At 53.0% G+C, this 21447-nt stretch overlaps 1 protein-coding gene and 1 non-coding gene across 20 annotated transcripts in view; one reads left to right on the top strand and one right to left on the bottom strand.

Moving 5' to 3' along the window:
* Positions 1–21447, bottom strand: part of MYO9B (myosin IXB) — a 108281-nt gene that overhangs the window by 61633 nt on the left and 25201 nt on the right. The window lies entirely within an intron of this gene.
* Positions 18958–19061, top strand: LOC112587150. Its single transcript, XR_003111680.1, has one exon. It is a non-coding gene; the product is annotated as a U6 spliceosomal RNA (small nuclear RNA).

The following is a 21447-nucleotide window of genomic DNA, read 5'->3' as shown; positions in this document are numbered from 1 at the left end:
AACAGCTCCACGTCGACAGGGAATTCCAGCGAGTCCCTGTGGTCCCGGGCTGGGGGGCTGTGCCAAGAGGGACAAATTAGTTTGCTGCTCATGAGTTTCAAGTTCCTCTTCTGTAAAACGAAGGGGTAAACCCCTGCCTTCTCAGGTTGTTTGAGGACGAAAGGCACTCTGTGTGAACCAGGGGCGGGTCAACTTGTCCTGTGAAGGGCCAGCTAGTAAGTATTTGGGTCACCGGTGGAGTGTGAAGCAGTCACAGATGACCTGTCCACAAATGCGCGTGGCCATGGGGAGGATGCCTGTGTAATGCTCAGGAATGGGCGGGGGGTCAGGCTTAGACGTGGACCTCCACCAGGGTCAGCAAATTATGGCCAGCCACCTGTTTCTGTGTGGTGTGCGAGCTAATAATGGCAGTCACATTTTTTTTTTTTTGCCATACTGCTTGGCATGTGGGATCTTAGTTCCCCAACAGGGACTGAACGTGCCCGCAGCACTGGAGGTGTGAAGTCTTACCCACTGGATAGCCAGGGAAGTCCCAGTTGTTACATTTTTAAACACTTGAAAAAATCAAAACAGTACGTTCCCACACACGAAAGTGACAGGAAATTCAACTTTCAGCAACCATGAATAAGGCTCTGCTGGCGCACATTCACGTCTGTTTACAGGCAGTCTGTGTCTGCTTCTGAGTTGTGCTGGGGGAGATTGCTCCGGCAGAGAAGATACTGACACTTGGACCCTTTACAGGAAAGGTGTGTCGGCCACTGTACTAGGGGCTCTTGGTTAAACGCCTTCTTCTTCCCAAAGGGGCCAGGGCAGTGCTGAGGCAGGGAGAGGACGTCAACACTCTGACATGCAAGATGTGCACGAGAAGGCCTGAGTCGCCTAAGCTGACTGGTCTCCTCGCAAAGATGTGGCAAGGACACAGAGAAGTGGGACCAGGAAGCATGGAGGGCAGAAGGGGCCGGCGGAGTCACAGGCTCAGAGGGGCTGCGTGGGAGGGGACAGAAAAGCGTGGTCCTTGAGGATGGGTGTGGATGGGGTGGGAGGTGGGGAAGGAGAAGCTTGGCCAATGTGACTCCCACAGCGCTGCTGCTGTGCAGGGAATGGGTGGAGGGAGACGGAGCCAGGGAGGGTGAGGACAAGACGACAGCGGGAGACTTCCCTAGCAGCCTGTACTTCCAGTGCAGAAAGTCGAGACTTTGGTCCCTGGCCTGGGAACTAAGATCCCACGTGCTGTGTGGCACGGCTGAGAAAAAGGATGACAATGGGAAGTGGGTGGCAGTGATGGTGAGAGGTGGTGGCTGTGGGGCAGAAGATTGGACCCCCCAATTACCAGGTCAGCCCACGCAGGTGACAGCTGCAGGCTCACTGGGCCTGTGGGTGCAGAGCAGGAAGTAGAGTGATCACCCCCAACCTCATGCTCCTCGACTCACAGATGAGGAAGTGGAAGGTTTTTAGGGCCCAGCTGACACCCAGCTTTAGCTTGGGTTCTGTTCTTTCCCTGTTGCCCACGGGGCTTGGGATACCTGGCAGGCTCCCTCTAGCCAGCTGCCCGCTGCATGGACAGATGGGCAGATGGCAGGCATGTAAAGAGAGTCACGTGCTGACGAGACATGACACTGACTCCCGCTCCATGCCCCCAGCTCCTAACAGACTCTTGTCACTCTAACCCGGAAGGGCACTGGCTGTCAGCCACAGATGTGAGCAGAAACCCTGAAAAACACACCAAGGGTTCCTGGGCCCAGGACGAGGCCCTTTGAGATAGACAGATTCTTACCAGGGGCTGAAGTTTCATGGTGGACGGTGCCAGGGGGTGGGTGGGGGGGAGGCGGGGTTATGGAATCTTAGGGAAAAAAAAAGAAACCAAGTATGAAACAAGTTATTGTACCTTGTATTTCACTAAATTTTGGTTTAGGTTATAAATGAAACCACGTGCTAGATTACAGAAGAATAAAGAACAAATTAAACTTTGATGGGGGAGGGTCTTGCTTGGTTCTTACTGCACCAAAAATATTGGAGGAACTGATGAATTCCCGAGGGCTTGTCTTATCCATATGACACTCTTTGGGCTTCCCTGGTGGCTCAGATGGTAAAGAATCTGCCTGCAATGCAGGACACCTGGGTTTGATCCCTGGGTCAGGAAGATCCTCTGGAGAAGGGAAAGGCAACCCACTCCAGTATGCCTGCCTGGAGAATTCCATGGACAGAGGAGCCTGCAGGCTATAGTCCATGGGGCCACAGAGTCAGACACGACTGAGCAACTAACACTTCACTTTCTTTGCGGTGTACTTGGTTCTTTTTCTCAGGTTTTTGAGTTGGGATGTTAATCCATTTACTTTCATTTATTCCTATTTATGGACATAAAGTATTTATGGTTATGAACTGTCCTGCTGTTACTGCTTTAAATACATCCCACAGATTCTGATACTATACAGTTTCAATTGATGGTTTTTAGGATATCTGTAATCTTGGTTTATGGGCTCCCCTGATGGCTCAGCAATAGAGAATCTGCCTGCCAATGCAGGAGACACAGGAGACGCAGGTTCGATCCCTGGGTCAGCAAGATCTCCTAGAGAAGGAAATGGCAACCCACTCCAGTATCCTTAACTGGGGAATCCCATAGACAGAGGAGCCTGGCAGGCTATAGTCCATAGGGTCGCAATGAGTCAGACACGACTGAGTGACTAAACTACCACCAATTCTGGTTTATAGATTCCCCCTTCATCTAAGAGTTAACAGAGGTTACTGTTTCTTTAAAACAAATTTCCCTATGAAAGGGCCTTAAAAATTAATTCTAGTTTTACAGTATTATGAAGAGAACTAACTGATGATAGTATTTCTACTTTTGGAAGCTCTAAGATGCTTTCTCTGTGACTTGACATAGGGATGACTACTTCCACAAATACTTAAGATTTATTCTCATAATGGAGTGAAGGGTTTGTGATAGGGCCCAAAGATCTGCCTAAATGTGAGGTCTGGGCATTTTACAGCTCTGTCTATTTGCTGACTGCTCAAGGAGCCTTATGTTATGTTTTCATCTATTTCTCCCAGTATCTTGTATAATTTCCGCTTTGTAAAAGCAGCTGCTGTGCTGTGATGCATAGATACAGACAACGATTATACCTTGAGAGTGTAAACTGAGGGTTTTGGCCTGATGGGGAATCTCCCTCATCATACAATGTTCAGAGGCCCCAGCTCTCCCTTTTACACATCAAACCTGCAGCTGTGTTCTATCCCGTTTCCATCTGTCTGCTACATCTGTGCCTGTCCCTTTATTTTTAGCTTCCTGAACTACTTTGGTCTGGGTGTGTTTCGTTCATAAAGCATGGAGTTGAACTTCGCCTGGTGAACCCAGCTGAAAACTCCCTTTAGGCAGAGTGCACCTATGTAAAGTTAGCAACACAATGGACTCATTCCCTCCGGAAGCTCAGGCTTCCATCCTTGGCTCTCTTTCCCATCTGCTGCTCATGGGTGTGGCTGAGTAACTGGAGGTCAGAGCAATTCTCCGGGTCACTTTTGATGACTTCCTGCGATCATGCACCTTTCGCAAGATTTTTCAACCTCTCTTTGCAACTGATTTATTTTGTATTTGTGTGGTGGGATGATCTGGGAAGGAGGACCCACCAGGCCTGGTGGGCTGGAAGGAGTCACACACAGGCTGAGCTGAGCGGGGGAGGTGTGAGTGGAGGGCTGGCTCTGTAAGTGGGTGGTGGCTCACTACGGAAGGTTTCCTTTTAGGATGATGTTTGCTTCCCTGTGCATGTACGTTAGTCACTCAGCCACGTCCAAGTCTTTCGCAACCCCACGGACTATAGCCTGCCAGGCTCCTCTGTCCACGGGATTTCCCAGGTGAGAATACTGGAGTGGGTTGCCATTTCCTATTCCAGGGGAAAAGGAAATGGCAAATCTCCTTTGCTTCCCTGTATGAATTTCTGTACAAATTAGGACTTCCCTGGTGGCTCATATGGTAAAGAATCTGCCTGCAATGCGGAAGACCTGGGTTCGATCCCTGGGTCTGGAAGATACCCTGGAGAAGGAAATGGCAACCCACTGGAGAATTCTATGGACAGAGGAGCCTGGTGGGCTACAGTCCATGGGGTCACAAAGAGTTGGACATGACCAAGCAACTAACATTTTCACAAATCTCAAGCTGCACGGTGTTGCTGCTGAGAGCAGTAAGGACTCTTAATACGTTCCATGCAGTAAAACTAAGCATTTGCCCTTGTGAGGAAAGGTGAGCTCCCAAGGGTGGGCTGGAGGGAGAGACTAGAGTCTGAGAGCATCCCTCCACTCTCCCTACAGGCCCCATAGCTTCTCTCCAAACCCTCGGGGACAGGGAGGGGGAAGGGGAAGGGACGGGAGGGGGAAGGGGAAGGGACGGGAGGGGGAAGGGGAAGGTCCCTTCCCCCCCCTCCCCCGCCCCCGCTGGCTACCCTTGGGTCCACCCTCCATACCTGGGTTGAGCAAAGCTGTCTTCCTGGGGCTCCCCTGCTTACAACAGTGAGGAAAAAGAGAACTGTCAGGATTCCTCTGCCTTGCCGCATGAGTCACCTCTACCATGCTGCTCTGGTAGGTTGCGATAAGGGAGAGGAAAAGTTGAGAATCCAAGTATGGGCTGTAGGACTTGTTAAAGATGCAGAGTTGGGCCCATTCCAGACCTGCAGGATTTCTGGAAAGGCTAGGGAATCTAAATTTTTAAACCAGAGCCTGAGGGTGTTCTGATCCCTGGAAGGGGGAGAACTACTGCTCTAGGGTTTCCTATGAGAGTGAAGGCTCTCTAGGGAGAAATAAAGCAAGAGGACACTTGCTTACACCCTTCCCTCTTTCCTGAACATCTAGAGTAAGGGTCTTGATAATCAGAAGCAGGACAGAGCAAAGAGCTCCGTGCTCAGTATACTTAATCAGGGCGCTCCGCCAGGGGCTCAGCGGTAAAGAATCTGCCTGCAGTGCAGGAGACACAGTAGACTCAGGTTCGATCCGAGTGTCAGGAAGATCCCCTGAAGAAGGAAATGGCGACCCACTCCAGTGTTCTTGCCTGGAGAATCCCATGGACAGAGGAGCCTAACAGGCTACAGTCTACAGGGTCATGAAGAGTCGGACACAACTGAAGCAACTTAGCACACATACTTAATCAGATTGCTTTCCTAATGCTTAGCCCCAACAGATGGGAAATTGTCAGAGTCCAGGGTTTCACTGACAGCAGCCTCTCCCCACCTGCACCCCAACCCCAGACGGGTCCAGTTCTCAGCGTGCCTCCACTTGGTAGCCTTGTTCAGCCAGGCACAGTAACGTGGAGGGAAAGTGAGAAGAAACCAGGCCCCCAGATGATGCAGAAACAGGTGCAGGAGGAGAGAAAATCACTATCCAGGGCCACCTTCCAGCTTTGACTCCTCATAGCCCTGGAAGGTAAGGGGCTGTTTAGGAAACCGAGTTCAGTGGCTGGGCCCCAGTCGTGGCGTGGGCCCTTCGGGAAGCTGGTACCCTGGACACCACCCTGACAGCTGGACACTGTCACCTGCGTGCACAGCAGGGCCGCCAGCCGGAGCCCGGGCACTGGCAGGGAACATTGCGGAGGAAGCGACGACAGGATATGGCGACAGCGAGCACGCAGGCAACAGAGGAAAGCACCAAAGACCGCTGATGATGCTCAGCAGATGGACACCGGGAAGCACGGGAGGGCGGGGATGCGTCAGGTCGAAGTTCACCGTGTGAGGATCCCACCTGAGATCTGCTCTGCGTATCTCATGGACATGGTGGGAGCCTGTCTGTGCGACAGACCTGGCCTATGCCGGATTGTCTATGGACCCCTTTCCCTCCACACACACAAGCCAAGTCTGGCTCGACATCCTTCTTCTTCTCTAAAAACCTTTTAATTTTAAAATAGTTTTAGACTTACTAGTAAGTTCTAAGAATATCACAGAGGGTTCCCAAGGGCCCCACGCTCGGTGTCTCCCACTGTCAATATAATGATGGCACATTTGCCATAAAAAGTGAACAAAACCAATGCGGACTGACCCTGGGTGTGAGCTGTTGTGTCTGACTCTTCGTGACCCCAGGGACGGTAGCCCACCAGGCTCCTCTGTCCATGGGATTCTCCAGGCAAGAATACTGGAGTGGGTTGGGAAATGGGATCTCCCCAACCCAGGGACTGAACGTGGGTCTCCCGCATCTCCTGAATTATAGGCAGGTTCTTTAAAGCTCAGCCACCAGGGAAGCCGATACTGACTGATGCATTATTACGAAACTAAGCTTGCATTCATTCAGATGTCCTCATTTCCCCCTCTACTGTTGTTTTCTATCCCAGTTATCATATGTTACATGGGCTTCCCTGGTGGCTCAGTTGGTAAAGAATCTGCCCACAAAGTGGGAGACCTGGGTCCAATCCCTGGCTTGGGAAGTTCCCTTGGAGAAGGAAATGGCTACCCACTCCACTATTCTGGCCTGGAAAATTCACTATACAGTCTATGGGGTCACAAAGAGTTGGACATGACTGAGCGATTTTCACTTTCATCACGTTACATTCAGTCCTCCCACATCAAGTATCTCAGGCTTATTTTTGAGACCTTAACAGTCTTAAGGAGGATGGGGTGAGTATATTTTAGGATGTCCTTCAATCTGGGTATCTGTTCTCTTTTTAAAAAAGTACTTATTTTATTTGGCTGCACCAGATCTTCTTGTGGTATGTAGGATCTTTAGTCCCCCAACCAGGGACTGAACAAAGGCCCCCTGCGTTGGGAGCCTGGAGTCTTAGCCACTGGACCTCTGGGGAAGCCCCCAGTCTGGGTATCTCTGATGCTGCTCTCCCACTGCCTGTTTTTGTAAATGACGTTTTATTGACAAACGGCCGCACCGTTCATTTACGTCCTGTCTGCGGCTGCTTTCGCTCTACGATGCAGGGTGAGTAGCTGCAAGCTAAGTAGCTGTGATACAGACTGAGCGGCTGTGAAATCTGGAAATGCTAATTAACGTGGCCCTTTACGGAACCAGTTTACAGACCCCTGGGGTAAACTACTATACCAGGGCTTAAGTGTGAACGGCTGAATCCAGGAGACATTCCACAGGAACAGCCACTGTGAACCTGCTCTGGCCGATTTTATTATCTTTCAGTCTTGGGGGAGGGTTTCGCCAATTCACAACGAAATGAAACATTCTCTGGGTGGAAATGGTGATGTCAAAGATAAGTGGCTGGCTGAAACATTTTGGAGCACTTCCACACTTGCTGGAGAAATTTTACCTAAAGGGGCTCAGGTCCAACCTCACGCCGGTCCTGTGTCCTGTTGCTGGGTTGGCGGCTTGCGTGGGGCCCCGGGAGATGGAGCTCGGGTGCACTGGGGGCCACCCCAGAGGCCAGAGCCAACAGGGCCGGCTCTGGGACGGCTGCACTTGTGCCCGCCAACTGCGAGATCGATGCGAAGGAACCCAAGAGGCTGATGTGGCGGGACCTACTGTTGATTAGTTGCTCAGTCATGTCCAACTCTTGACCCCATGGATTGTAGCGGCCAGGCTCCTCTGTCCATGGGATTTCCCAGGCGAGAATACTAGAGTGGGTTTTCCAGGGAGTCTTCCCAACCTAGGGAGTGAACCTGTGTCTCCCACGTCTCCTGCATTGGCAGACGGATTCTCTACCACTGAGCCACCGGAAGCCCGTGGTGGGACCTGATGGGGGGCATTCCAGACGTGTACGTTGCTGTCGCTCAGTCGTGTCTGACTCTTTGCCACCCCGTGGACTGTAGCCCACCAGACTTCCCTGTCCTTCACCATCTCCTACAGTCTGCTCAAACTCACGTCCATTGAGTCAGTGATGCCATCCAACGATCTCATCCTGTCACCCTCTTCTCCTCCCGCCCTCAATCTTTCCCAGCAGCAGGGTCTTTTCCAGTGAGTTGGCTCTTCACATAAGGTGGCCAGAGTATTTAAGCTTCAGTTCTTCCAATGAATATTCAGGGCTTTAATTGTGGTAAAATTTACTGTTTTAATGTACGATTTGGTGGCATCTGGCAGGTTTGCCATGTCGGGCAGCCGTCACCTCTATCGCGTTCCGGACGCTTCATTACCCCAAGGGAAACCGTGCGCCGTAAGCAGCCCCTCCCACTCCCCACTCCCACTCCCCCCGCCCCTGGCGACCACTAATCTGCTCTCTGTCTCCTTGGATCTGCCTGTTGCAGACACTTCATGTCAATGGGATCAGAAAGATGTGGCCCTGTGTGTCTGGCTTCTTTCACTCAGCATCTTTTAAAAAGTGTCTCCCGTTTTTTTAAATTTTTTTCAAATATTTATTTGGCTTCATTGGCTTGTAGTTATGGTGTGCAGGCTCAGCTGCTCTGCGGCACATGGGATTTTAGTTCCCCAACCAGGGATGGAAACTTAACGCAGGTTAAGAATGCAGGTTCTTAACCACTGGACCACCAGTGAAGTCCCTCCCATTTTCTTTAAGGGGCAGCTCTGGAATGGGCATCGAAGGCCACCCGTGCACAGGAGAGCTTAGATCCCCACGAGGTGTCCCCCCCAGCCTCAGCATTGCCATGACCGCATCACCGTGCTTGCTTCCTCCCTGCTCTGCCACAGCTGAAATTTGGGGCTGCTGGGTGACACGAGCCGCTGCAGGAAACGAACGGGCCCTGAGCACCGGAGGGCCTCTCAGAGCCTCAGGGTGTGGGTCTGGGAGTTGCACTGTGCTGGTGCTGTGCTAGGAGCCTGCTGGCCTTGGGACCTTCTGGAGCTCTCCTCTGCCTCTCCCAGGAAGCCTCAGGGGCGGACCTAGCTAGATGATGGTGCAGGAGGGTACGGCATGTGCAAAGGCCCTGGGGCAGGGGAGAGCAGCAGGTAGCGTGGAGAGGTCAGGGTGCTGTAGGTCACATGGCATCTATGCAGCCGAGCTGGGCTTCCGGGCAGAGTCAGCTCTTTGCCCAGAGGCCCTGGAGGTGGTCAGTTCTGCCGGGAGGAATGCAGTCACATGCTGAGGGGGAAGAGCTGGTCCAGGCACTTTGGCAGAACCAGAGACACTCCTCCAGGGCTGCGTGTCCTTGTTACCTTCTCTCCCACCTCCCCCTCTGCCCCCCCAACCTCACCAACACTGATACGTCCATCAAGCAGTTCTGTGCAGGCAGTGGCTCCCGGATCTACATGGCCCCCTGAAAGACCCCGTCCAGAACCCCAGGCCTGATTTCCAACTGCACATCCTAAAGACCCCTAAACTAGAGCAGGTGTCTTGGCCTCGGCTGATACAGGCTTTTGGGGACATATCATTCTTCGCAGAAGGGCTGTTCTGTGAATCATAGGATGTTCAGCAACACCCTTGGTCAACAAAAGAACATCTCCAGGGACTTCCCTGGCGGTCCAGCGGTTAAGACTCTGTTTTGCAATGTGGGAAACTCAGGTTCGATCCCTGGTCAAGGAACTAAGATCCCACATAAGAGGAGCAACTGATCCCATGTGCCAAAACTAAGAACTGATGCGGCCAAATAAATATTAAAGAAAAAAAAGTCTCCAGATGTTTCCAAATGTCCCCTGGTGGTAGAATCAGCCTTGGCTGAGAAATGAGCCTTAGACTCTGCTAAGAAATTAAAAAACTGGCTGCTCTGCATATCCCTGGACAAAACTCTAATTCAAAAAGATACACACACCCCTATGTTCATAGCAGCACTATTCACAACAGCCAAGACATGGAAACAGCCTACATGTCCACTTACTGAAGAACGGCTAAAGAAGACGTGGTGCATGTATACCATGGAATACTACTCAGCCACGGAAACCAATGACCTAATGCCATTTGCAGCACTATGCACGCAACTAGAGATGATCACACTAGATGAAGTGAGCCAAGAAGAGAAAGACAAGTACCATGTGATATCACTTATATGTGGAATCCAAAATATGGCACCAATAAATCTATCTACAAAATGGAAACAGATTCGCAGACACAGGGATCAGACCTGGACTTGCTCGGGGGGTGTGGGGTTGGGGAGGGCAGGACTGGGGGTTTGGAATTAGCAGATATAAACTATTATACATATGATGGGTGAACAACAAGGTCCCGCTGTAAAGCACAGGGAACCATATTCAACAGAACAGAATATTAAACACCAAGCCCGTGCGCAGCCGCCACTGAGCCCACCCCAGAGCCTGCACTCCCAACGAAGAGTAGCTCCCACTCACCGCAACCAGAAAAAGCACGAGCGCAGCAGTGAAGACCCAGTGTAACCGAAAGACACACTGAGGAAACCAGAAGGGAAAGAGACACGTGTACCCCAATGTTCATCGCAGCACTGTTTATAATAGCCAGGACATGGAAGCAACCTAGATGTCCATCAGCAGACGAATGGATACGAAAGCTATGGTACATATACACAACGGAGTATTACTCAGCCATTAAAAATAATACATTTGAATCAGTTCTAATGAGGTGGATGAAACGGGAGCCTATAATACAGAGTGAAGTAAGCCAGAAAGAAAAACACCAGTACAGTATACTAACACATATATATGGAATTTAGAAAGATGGTAACAATAACCCTGTGTACGAGACAGCAAAAGAGACACTGATGTATAGAACAATCTTATGGACTCTGTGGGAGAGGGAGAGGGTGAGATGATTTGGGAGAATGGCATTGAAACATGTAAAATATCATGTATGAAACAAGTTGCCAGTCCAGGTTCGATGCACGATACTAGATGCTTGGGGCTAGTGCACTGGGACGACCCAGAGGGATGGTATGGGGAGGGAGGAGGGAGGAGGGTTCAGGAAGGGGAACACATGTATACCTGTGGTGGATTCATTTTGATATTTGGTAAAACTAATACAATTACGTAAAGTTTAAAAATAAAATAAAATTAAAAAAAAAAAAAGAAAAGGAGAGGGCAAGACGTCTGGAGAGAGCAACGTGGAAACCTATGCTACTATATGTGAAATAGAGCGCCAATGGGGATTTGCTGTATGACTCGGGGAACTCAAACAGGGGCTCTGTATCAGCCTAGAGAGGTGGGATGGGGAGGGAGATGGCGGGGAGGTTCAAGAGGGAGGGGACATATGTGTACCTATGGCTGATTCTTGTTGATGTTTGGCAGAAGACAACAAAATTCTGTAAGGTAATTATCCTTCAATTAAAAAAAAATGTCTGTATGTGTACAACCGAGTCACTTTGCTGTACCAGCAGAGATGGGCACGACACTGTAAGTTAACTCTGAAAGAAAGTGAAAGTGTCAGTCACTCAGTCGTGTCTGACTCTTTGTGACCCCATGGACTGTGGGCTGCCAGGCTCCTCCGTCCACGGGATTCTCCAGGCGAGAATACTAAAGTGGGTTGCCATTCCCCTCTCCAGGGGATCTTCTTCACCCAGGGTTTAAACCCAGGTCTTCTGCATTGCAGGCAGAATCTTTACACCATCTGAGCCACCAGGCAAACTTCAATTTAAAAACATTGGCTGTCCTAGAGATCCCTGGACCCTCAGGAAGGGCTAAGTAGAACTTTGTAAATTCTCATAGGTGGCTGTGACTTACTCTCCCATAAACGGGTGAGGATTACATTGAACATTTCTTGACAGCTCACACCACGGAAGACTTTGGGCCCAGGCACCTGACCATTGCCAGGGGGTGGCTATGTCCCCCTCCACCCAGGAGGAGCTGGTCAACAGTTATGAGCTGGGGTCAGAGGACTGATCAGTGGCTGGGTGGTGGACCGAGAGCCTTGAGTTTGACCTCCTGGCCTTTCCAAAAGACAGGTCACTTCCATGGGCCTCAGGTAACTGAGGTGTTGCTGGGCCTGGCCTTGGGAGCTGGCTGTGGCCAGCAGTGGCTGAATGACACAGAAGCAAACTTCCAGAGGAAAACTACCCAGTGATGCTGGGGACAGGGCCCTAAAGCTGCTCCATCCTGGATAATCACCAGGAAACCAATCGGCTGCCAGGCCCTGTGGTTGCCTGATGCCTGGCCGCATCCCCGCGCCAAAGAGTGAGGCAGATGTAGCTGATGGGCTGATGGATGGTGGACAGACACTCTCACCATGCCCCCCCACCCCACTCCACCAGCCCTGGTATTGCAAAGTGCCCAGAACGTTCGGAAAGGGCGGTGGCTGTGGCAGGGGTGTCCCGGGCCTGGAGCTATGCTTTGCCTTTTAATCAACTCTTTTTGCAAATTCCAAGGAGGCCTTTCTGGGTGCTTAAAATACACCCATAATTTCACTCTTCTCTTAGACGCAATGTTCCCCAAAATATAACTTTCACTTTGGTCTAAAATAGCCTCAGATGACTGCAAGGCGTCAGGGCTCTGCACTCTTAGGCAGCAAGCCAGAGAGGCAGCCTTGCAGGTCTGCGAGGTATGGGAGGGGCAGAGAGTGCCTGTGGACTATGTCTTCCAGGTGGCTGTCCCCTCCCTAACACTTCCAGGGACCCCCTGACAAAAAGGCATAGGCAATCACAGCTGTAGGGCACCCTGATCCTCTCCACACCCCCAAAGACACCACCTCATCTTTCTGTACCCCCTCCTGCTCTGGTGTGGCCTTACTTCTCAGCTGGGCAGCCTGTAGGCTGTCACTCTGCCTCGGATCCCTCCTTCCAATCAAGTGGTTCCTTAACGCGGCTCCCGCCATTTTCCGCATCTTGTGACATCCTTGTGGTGAGCTGGGAACACCCACGCCTGCTGATATGTACTAAGCACCAGGGCTGGGAACACAGCCACCCCCTAGCCCGGGCTACGAGAAGCTTGTCCCCAGGCTCATCTCTCTGGCTGAACTATCTGCGTGCCATGAACTCCAGGGCCTCCTTCTGGGCACACATCTGGCACCCCGATGCTAGCTTCCTCCAGGGGTGCTGTGGCCCTCAGTGTACGCTGCTGGCCTGGCCCACCAGCCTCAGTGAGTTCACGCTGGCTCTCCCAGCAGCTTGTGGAGGGTCCAGGGGCTGGTGGGGGGGAAGGGCACGGTTGGGAGGCACTGGGGTCTTGCTTGCTGTCTTCATCCCACTGTGCCTGGCAGATTGTGTTGCCCTGCAGGCAGGATGCAGGTGGCCTCAGGGCCCAGGGTGTGGCTGGAAAGCCTCCGAGGACCCCTCCGTGAAATGAAAGATTGGGAGGGGGCCCCACATGGCCCCCACCGTGGTCAGCCAGACCTCAAACACCCTGACCGCACAAGTGAGCCCAGCTGCCTGTGGGACAGACAGCACTGGAGAAGGAGAGTGAAAGCTGAAAGGTGAACTTATGAGATGAGCTTCTGGGACATCTACATGCAAGCCCTTCCTTTCTGACCCCTCAAAGATGGCTTACAGACTCCTCTGTAGGTATATGTACGTTAGTGGATATATGTGGGCTTCCCTTGTGGCTCAGACGGTAAAGCGTCTGCCTACAATGCGGGAGACCCGAGTTATGATATACATAAGGCACAGACCAATGCAAAAAGATTTCAGTTGGGTGATAGGGATCATCTGGAACCAGTGTGGGAACTTGGCTTCCTTACGTCTGGGAAGGGAGAACAGAGCAGAAGTCAGATGTGTGCACAGAGAAAGTAACTGGAATGTTCTAGAATGTTCCATGTGTGCAAAGTGTGAGGGGGTCAGCAAACCGCTCTTGTAAAGGGTCAGATGTTCAACGGTCACCATCAGGGGACCATATGATGTCTCTGTCATAACTCTTTTGAGAGGTGCCACAGATGATACATACATGAGCAGGCACAGCTGTGCGCCAATAACACTTTACGCGTAGAAGCAGGCAGATTTAACCTGGGGGCTCTAGTCTGCCAAGCCCTGGTACACACAAAAATTATATCTCAGATAAGGAAAATGATACTAAAAAAGTGAAGCAATATATGAAAAAAGCCAAGTACATGAGGTGAAATCAAAAGCTACAATAAAATACGTCACAATTCTGCCAAGGGGTGGGGGTGGGGGGGCGTGGTGGTGCAGATAACCTTGCGTGCTCTCCGGCAGTGAAAACCACCAGGGCAGTCTTGGTTTGTTTCCTGTCGGGGAGCTGCTTAAAGAAGAGGTGAACCACAGTCAGCGCCTGGTGTGAGGTTCAGAAAGTTACCCCCAGGAGGACAGGGATGGGAGGGGGTGACAAAATTTCAGTGCAGAGAAACCAGCATGAAATGCACCAGAAATCTGCTGAAGTTCTTTCATGACATTTGCCCGAAAGAAAGCCGGCAGGGAGCGTGTGACTTCTCAGCTCTGGGGGGGTCACCACATGGGTGACTGCATTTTTTCTTTTGCATTGACGAGCAGCTTTTCAAATAACATTTGAAGACTTTGCCCTAAGCACAAACTTGGATGGAAAACCCAACCCTCGTATCTGAATGAGCTTTGCTATTGGTGAGGAAGATGGGAGGAGGGACGACCCTGGTGGTCCAGGGGCTAAGAATCAGCCTGCAAATGCAGGGGACATGGGTTTGATCCCTGGTCTGGGAAGATCCCACATGCCTCGAAGCAACTAAGCCCTGCGCCACAGCTACTGAGCACGTGCTCTGAAACGAGCAGCCACCGCAACGAGAAGCCTGTGCACTGCAACTAGAGGAGCCCCCGTCTGCCTCAGCCAGAGAAAGCCCGTGCGCGTGCAGCAATGAAGACCCAGTGTGGCCACACACACAAAAAAGAATCGAGGTTTCTGGTGATGGGTGGGCAGTTCTCCTGGTTGTGGCTGGCCACAGGGCGCGAAGCAGCACCAGCCGCCCGTTCCCAGGAACAAACGAAGCAGATCGCCAGCCAGAAACAGCATCTCCGCCCACCACCTGGCCTGCGCTGAGCTGACGAGATAGAACTGAACAGAGCTGAGGTGACGTGTAACCATAATGGCACAATGTCACGGAGCCCCCCCAAATCTCAACCTATCTGGGCACCGGACATCTGTTAACACTGAAATCAATCTTTGCCCGCAGTCGGCCTAGAACTTCTCAACTGGGGAGATTCTGCCCCTCAGGGGACGCTTGGTGATATCTGGAGACGTTTATGACCGTCCTGACCGAGGGAGGGGGTGCCACTAGCATCTGGTGGGTGGAGGCCAGGGATGCTGCTCAACAGCTGACAGTGCGTGGGGACGGTCCCCATCCCCAACGTCGGCGGTGCAGAAGTGCAGCCTAGGTCCCCGGGTGTTTCCATCTGTGAGGCGTGAGGCTGGTCCCGCATGAGGCCTCCTTCATCCTCTCTCATCCTCCGTGGGATAGGCCTTGCTGCCGTCCCCCCCGACCCTGGGCTGTGGTTTCCACTCCTGCCCTCTCTCAGCCTGCTCTGCCAACCCAGGGCCCTCCCGGTGACTTCTTTCAACATCCTGGGGAGGCCATGCGGGGGGACAGAAGCTGCCAGACATTCTGTTGCCCGCGCCCAGGGGCCGCCCTGCCAGGGTCTCCCTCGCAGGCTCTCGAGTGGCTCAGCCTCCTGGCCCCACGGACCCCCCCCCCCCACCCCCCGTCCCTGTCTCCCTGTCACGTCCACCTTTCTGGGAGTCCACCCTGGCCTGGCTCTCACTCCCCTTCTTCTCACCCTGACATTCACGTTGCTGACATTCTAGCCACCAAGCCTCAAGGCCAGCCTTAGGCCAGCCGAGCCTTGACCACTGGCTGGGGTCAGGGGACGTCTGGCTGGCACATCTCACCCTGGAGTACCCCAGGCTGCTGCCCTAGACTCTCCCGAGCCTAATTCCACCACCTCCCCACCCAGCTAGCTGCCTGCTGACACCTGACACTCCCCATCAGCAGATCACGGAAACACCCCCAAATGCCTTTGTATTCACGTACAGGAGACAATCTGGCCTCTGGGTTCCTATGATCCCGGAGACAGACAGACACGCACCGGATAAAGGCTCCCAGCCCTGACACCCCTTTTGCTTTGAATGCCCTGGCCCCTGTATGGGTTTGGGGGGGTGGTTTGCGCAGCACACGACACCAGTGATTTCCCTCCTTCTATCCCGATCCTGAGTGTCCTCAATGTTGTGGCCCATGCCCCCAGAATGGTCCCCAGAGACCTGTCTGTGGCCACATGCCCCTTTCTCAACAATCTTCCTGGCAAACTCACCTCCTCCTGTAGCTAACAAGCAAAACCAGGAGGTGTCCCAGCTTGCTGCAGGTCCCCACATGACTGGACAACCTCTATGGCTCGACAAGCGCCGGGGTCCAGGGGGCTCGGTGTTCCTGGCACATCCCTTGGATAAAGCCTCTCCCCTAGACCACAGTCCTCACCAGCATCCTGGGAGAAGCCACAGGCAGCACACGCAGCCATCTCCAACCCCGCCTCTTCCTCCCCTTGGACTGTCTACTTTGATCGGATGCCTCGGCTCAAGAACCCTGGCCTGCTTTCCGAGGCCCCTGGTGGCCTGCCCCACACAGTCACTCTCCACTGCTCCCAAATGCCAGATGCCTCTGGCCACCAGGCTCTTAGCAGATGCGGCAGGCCCACGCAGATGGGTGACACCGATGGACAGTCGTAGGTGTGTCTGCTGGCACCCATCCAGCCCTTGGCATGCCCCCGAGGCCTGCATACCTGCAGCAGGCTGCTGGCCAGGGCTCCACTCTCCTCCCGGGCTTGGCTCAGTCAACCCCGAAAGTCTCCAGCGGGATCACCTCCATGTCTGCCTGGTAGCCTCTACCCTCCTGTTATGGGCAGAGGGGGATGCTGACCTGGCTGGGGCAGGGAGGGGACCCAGGGCCCAGGAGAAAACTCAAATGCAGAGTCAGCCAGACAAAGGAGTGAAATGCTGAGAAAGTTTGTGAAAGATAAATAAAATGAGGTCTTATCTGTAGAGCAGACTATTACTCAGCCAGAGAAAGGAACGAAGCACTGACACATGCTGCAGTGAGGACGTGTGTGTATTTATTGCTCAGTGGTGTCTAACTCCCTGTGGCCCCATGGACTGCAGGCCACCAGGCTCCTCTGTCCATGGGATTCTCCAGGCAAGAATACTGGAGTGCCCTCCTCCAGGGGACCTTTCTGACCCAGGGACTGAACCCACGTCTCCTGCATTACAGGTGGATTCTTTACCATCGGAGACACCAGTGAAGCACAGATAAACCTGGAAAAAACCAAGCTGAGTGCAAGGAATCAGACACAAAGACCACAACTTGTATGACCCCATGAAACGTCCAGAAACGCCCACAACAGGCAAACTTGCAGAGCCAGAAAGCAGATCAGGGGCTGGAGGAGGGGGAATGGGGAGTGACTGCTGATGGAGTTTCCTCTGGGGTGACAGAAATGTTCTGGTACTAGAGGTGAAGGTGGCACCACACTGGGAATATACTAAAAACACTGTATTGTTCATTGGAAATGGGTGAGTTTTATCTTAACAAAGCTCTTAAACAGAAAAACCTAAGCAAAGAGGCACACCCCTGGCTCTGGAACCTTCTATCATTCCAGCTGAGTGGCTCTGCCCATGTGCCCCCAATGATGGGCAAGGACTGGCCCATCCTTGCCCGGTGGGAGGGAGGGACATGGTTTGCGCAGGTATCCGTATGAGGAAAGGTCAAGGTGAATGGTGGGCGGCATGTTGATTCAGGATGACATGCCCAGGTAGCTGGCAGGTGCTGCCAGGGGACAGACCAACAGTGGCTGATGGGTGGGTGGGAGGGAGGCTAGAGGAGTCTGGGGTCAGGTGATTTTGGGTCTGCGGGACCCTCAGTGGGGGCTGGTGCTTAGGACCCAGGCTGGCACAGTCCCAGGACATGCTCTTTTAGGGTCCCTGGCGGGGGGTCAGGGGCAGCAGAAAGCTCCGAGAGCCCCACTGTCCTGTCACTGGCCTCCCGCAGGTGTATCCAACAGCTAGGGGGCCATCTCCCAGCCTTCCCTCTCTGTGTGGGCCAGGCCACGGTGGCTATATGGAGACGCTGAAACCCCAGCTTCTGGCCGTTTGGGAAAAGAGTCCAGCCAGCAAGGATCCTCGTTTCATTTCTGCTTTCGAAATTAAAACCCTGTGCGCGTTGGCGAATATTAGTGGCGACTGTTACAGTTAAGGACGGAGAGAACCCGAGCCTAAGCGCCGCCCCCACCTGCAGCCCTGATGCCAAGGCAGAGGGGCACGTCCCAGGTGGGCTGTGCGGCCAGACCCGTGGCCAGTGCCAGGGCTGCATCACCGAGTCGCCAGGTTCTTAGAGGGCACATGGCGTGGGTCACGGCCCCGACTGCACGGCCCGGCTAGCCTGTCTTCTGCACCTTCAGCATCTCTGAGCTGGAACAGCAGCCCTGCGTGGATGCCGTGCTTCCGGGGGCGGCTCGCGGGGCGGCCGCAGGGCAGCTGAGCGACACCGTGTGAAGCGGTGACAGTGACAGTTAGCTGTGGCGGGCGGACCAGCTGATTGCAACCGGCTTTCCACGCTGCCCCCTTCCTGTTTTCTGGTCAGAATTGCAGAGCAAGTTTGCAGCCCGCGCCCGGGGGGGCGCCCGGCGACACCCAAACCTCAAAACAACTCAACTTCTCCTTTCAGGGAGCTGACAAAAAGTCCCAGTCGGCTTTCTGTGGCCCCAGCCAAACTGAGAGAGGAAATCTTTTTCACGAAGATGCAGAGGGGTACCCAGGCTCAGGCTGGGTGTTAAGCGTGGTCCGGCTGTGGCTGCCTGCGGTGTGGCCTGGGGCACCCAGACTGTACTGGGTGGACTCACATCCCTCAGAAAGATATGCCCAACTCCTTATCCCTGGAGTCTGGGAGTGGGACCTTCTTTGGAAATAGGGTCTCTGCAGATGGAATTAATGGGCTTCCCTGGTGGCCCAGTGCTAAAGAATCCACCTGCCAATGCAGGAGACACAGGTTCAATCCCTGGGTCAGGACGATCTCCTGGAGAAGGCATGGCATGGCAACCCACTCGAGTGTTCTTGCCTGGAGAATCCCATGGACAGAGGAGCCTCAAGGGCTACAGTCCGTGTGGCACAAGAGACGGACAAAAGACTGAGCGACTAAACAGCAGGTGGAATTAAGGGAAGGATCTGGAGGTGAGATGGACTTGGATTTAGGGTAGGCCCTAAATCCAATGAGACAGGGCCCTTCTAAGAGAAGGGAGAGTGCTTGCTTCGGCATCACATATCCTGCAGTTGTGACGATGCAGAGGTCAGCATGGCTCCTGTGCAAGGATGACATGTAAATTCGTGAAGCATTCCATAGTTTGGGAAGCTGTGGGACATATATACAATGGAATATCACTTAGCCATAAAAACGAATGTATTTGAGTCAGTTCCAGTGAGGTGGATGAACCTAGTGCCTCTTATACAGAATGAAATAAGTCAGAAAGAGAAAAACAAATGTCGTATATTAATGCATATATATGGAATCTAGAGACAGAGTACTGATGATCCTATCTGCAGGGCAGCAAAGGAGACACAGACATAAATAACAGACTTGTGGACACAGCAGGAGGACGGAGAGGGTGGGACGACTAGAGAGAGTGGCGTGGAAACATATACAGTATCATGTGTAAACTAGAGAGCCAGTGGGGGCTTGCTGTATGGCTCAGTGAACCCAAAGCCAGGGCTCTGTGACAGCCTAAAGGGGCGGGATGGGGAGGGAGGGGACAAATGCATACCTGTGGCTGATTCATGTTGACGGATGGCAGAAACCAACACAATATTGTAAAGCAACTACCCTCTAAAAACCTTACACAGGTAAATTTAAAAAATTAAAATAAATAAATAAAATTAATACTTATTTGTTAACAAAAAAAAAAAAGAGAGAGAGAGAAAGGAGATTCAAGATAGAGAGACAGATGGGGAGAAGGCCATATGGAAACAGAGGCAGAGCCTGGAGTGATGTGGCCACAAGCCAAGGAACACCAGAAAGGCGGCCACCAGAAACCAGGAGAGAGATGTGGGAAGGACTCTCCATGGGGGCCTTCAGGAACAGCCCATCCTGTCCAGACCTTGATTTCAGACATCTAGCCCCGAGAAATGCGAGAGAAGACATTCCTGTTGTTTTAGGAGCCCCACCTCCAACTCTGTCCCGTGTATGGTGCCCTGGGACGGCAGCCCCAGGACACTGGCACACCAGCACGCCTCTCTGGGGCTCTGTTCTCTGGTCTTTAAAATGAGCAGAGCTGCTGTGACTCCTCAGATGGTGATGACGACTGTGGCTGAAGCCTGACACCCCGGGGGCCTGAAGGCTTGACAGCTAATTATTCCTGTTATTAGCAACGAACTCTCAGGCTTCCCTGCTGGCTCGGGGGTAGAGAATCTGCCTGCCGAAGCAGGAAACATGGGCTCACGCCCTGGTCCGGGAGGATTTCACATGCCTCGGAGCAGCTAAACCTGTGTCCACAGCTGCTGCAACTGTGCGCTAGAGCCTGGGAGCCCAACTGCTGAGCCCGTGGGCCACGCCTGCGGAATCCCCCGCACCCCGGAGCCCAAGCTCCACAAGCAAAGAGGCCAGCGCAGTGGGAAGCCTGCACACAACTAGAGCCCACCTCTGCTCGCCACTGCTAGAGAAAAGCCTGAGCAGCAACAAAGCCCAAGCATGGGCAAAAACAAAGAAGGAAAACTACGTATCACATAAAAAGTAACTCTCAAGTTAGCCCAGAATGGTTGGGACTGACTTATGGACAATTCTAAGCCATCAATCAACACTTGAAAGAAACAGTGCCTGGGTCTCGTGGGACCACCAGCTGTGACTAAGGCTGCTCTTCTCACCCAGGGGAGACTCGGCTGGCACTTGGTGAGGTCTGGGGACACTCTGCGGTTGTCGCCACTGGGGGCATGGGGTGCTATTGGCATCAGGTGGCTGGAGGCCAGGGGTGCAGCTCAGCACCCTGCAATGCACAGGATGGCCCCCAGCCCGGAGTGACCCGGCCCGAGATGTCAGCGGTCCTCTGGCTGCACAGCCCAGCTCGAAACTAAAACCACCTTCTCTCTTTCCAAACGGTTGCCTCAGGAAGCACATTTATGGCCAAGACATGCCTTTGGCTCAAGCCTGTTTTGGAAGCTGGCATGGGCTCCTCCCTCCTAAAACCCCTGGAGAAATTTAGCCTCACCGGCTCACACTCTCAAGGCTCGAGGGATGCAGCTGGGCGAGGTCAGAGGCATCTGACTCACCAGGTGCAGACACCCGCCATGGAGGTGACTAACAGCCCTCAAAGAAAGGGCCAGAACCCTCTGGGGCAATAGCAGGGGAGGAGCATGGAGGCCAGCAGAGGAAGGAGGGGTCCCCAGGATGGCCCCTGGGGAGGAAGGCATGAGACACAGTCAGCTGTCACTTGGCAGGGTGTTGCTATGGACTGACTTATGTCCCCCCACAGAAGGCTTGTATATATCATCTTGACACCGGAACCTGTGAACATGGCCTTATATGGAAATGGGTCTCTGCTGATGTAATTAGTTAGGATGAAGTCATCCTGGATTGGGGCCGGTCCTAAACCCAATGACTGGCGTCTTTAGGGGAAGAGAAGGCGGTGTGATGACAGAGACCGGGATTATAGTGATGTGGCCACGAGCCCAGGAGCGCCTGCCCGGAGCCCCGGAAGCTGCAAGAGGCACGGAGGCATCCTTTTCTAGAGCCTTTGGAGGGAG

Source organism: Bubalus bubalis, chromosome 9, assembly GCF_019923935.1.
Source record: "Bubalus bubalis isolate 160015118507 breed Murrah chromosome 9, NDDB_SH_1, whole genome shotgun sequence".
NCBI lineage: Eukaryota > Metazoa > Chordata > Mammalia > Artiodactyla > Bovidae > Bubalus > Bubalus bubalis.
The sequence above is the reverse complement of the archived record's forward strand: the minus strand, read 5'-3'. Positions and strand labels throughout refer to the sequence as shown.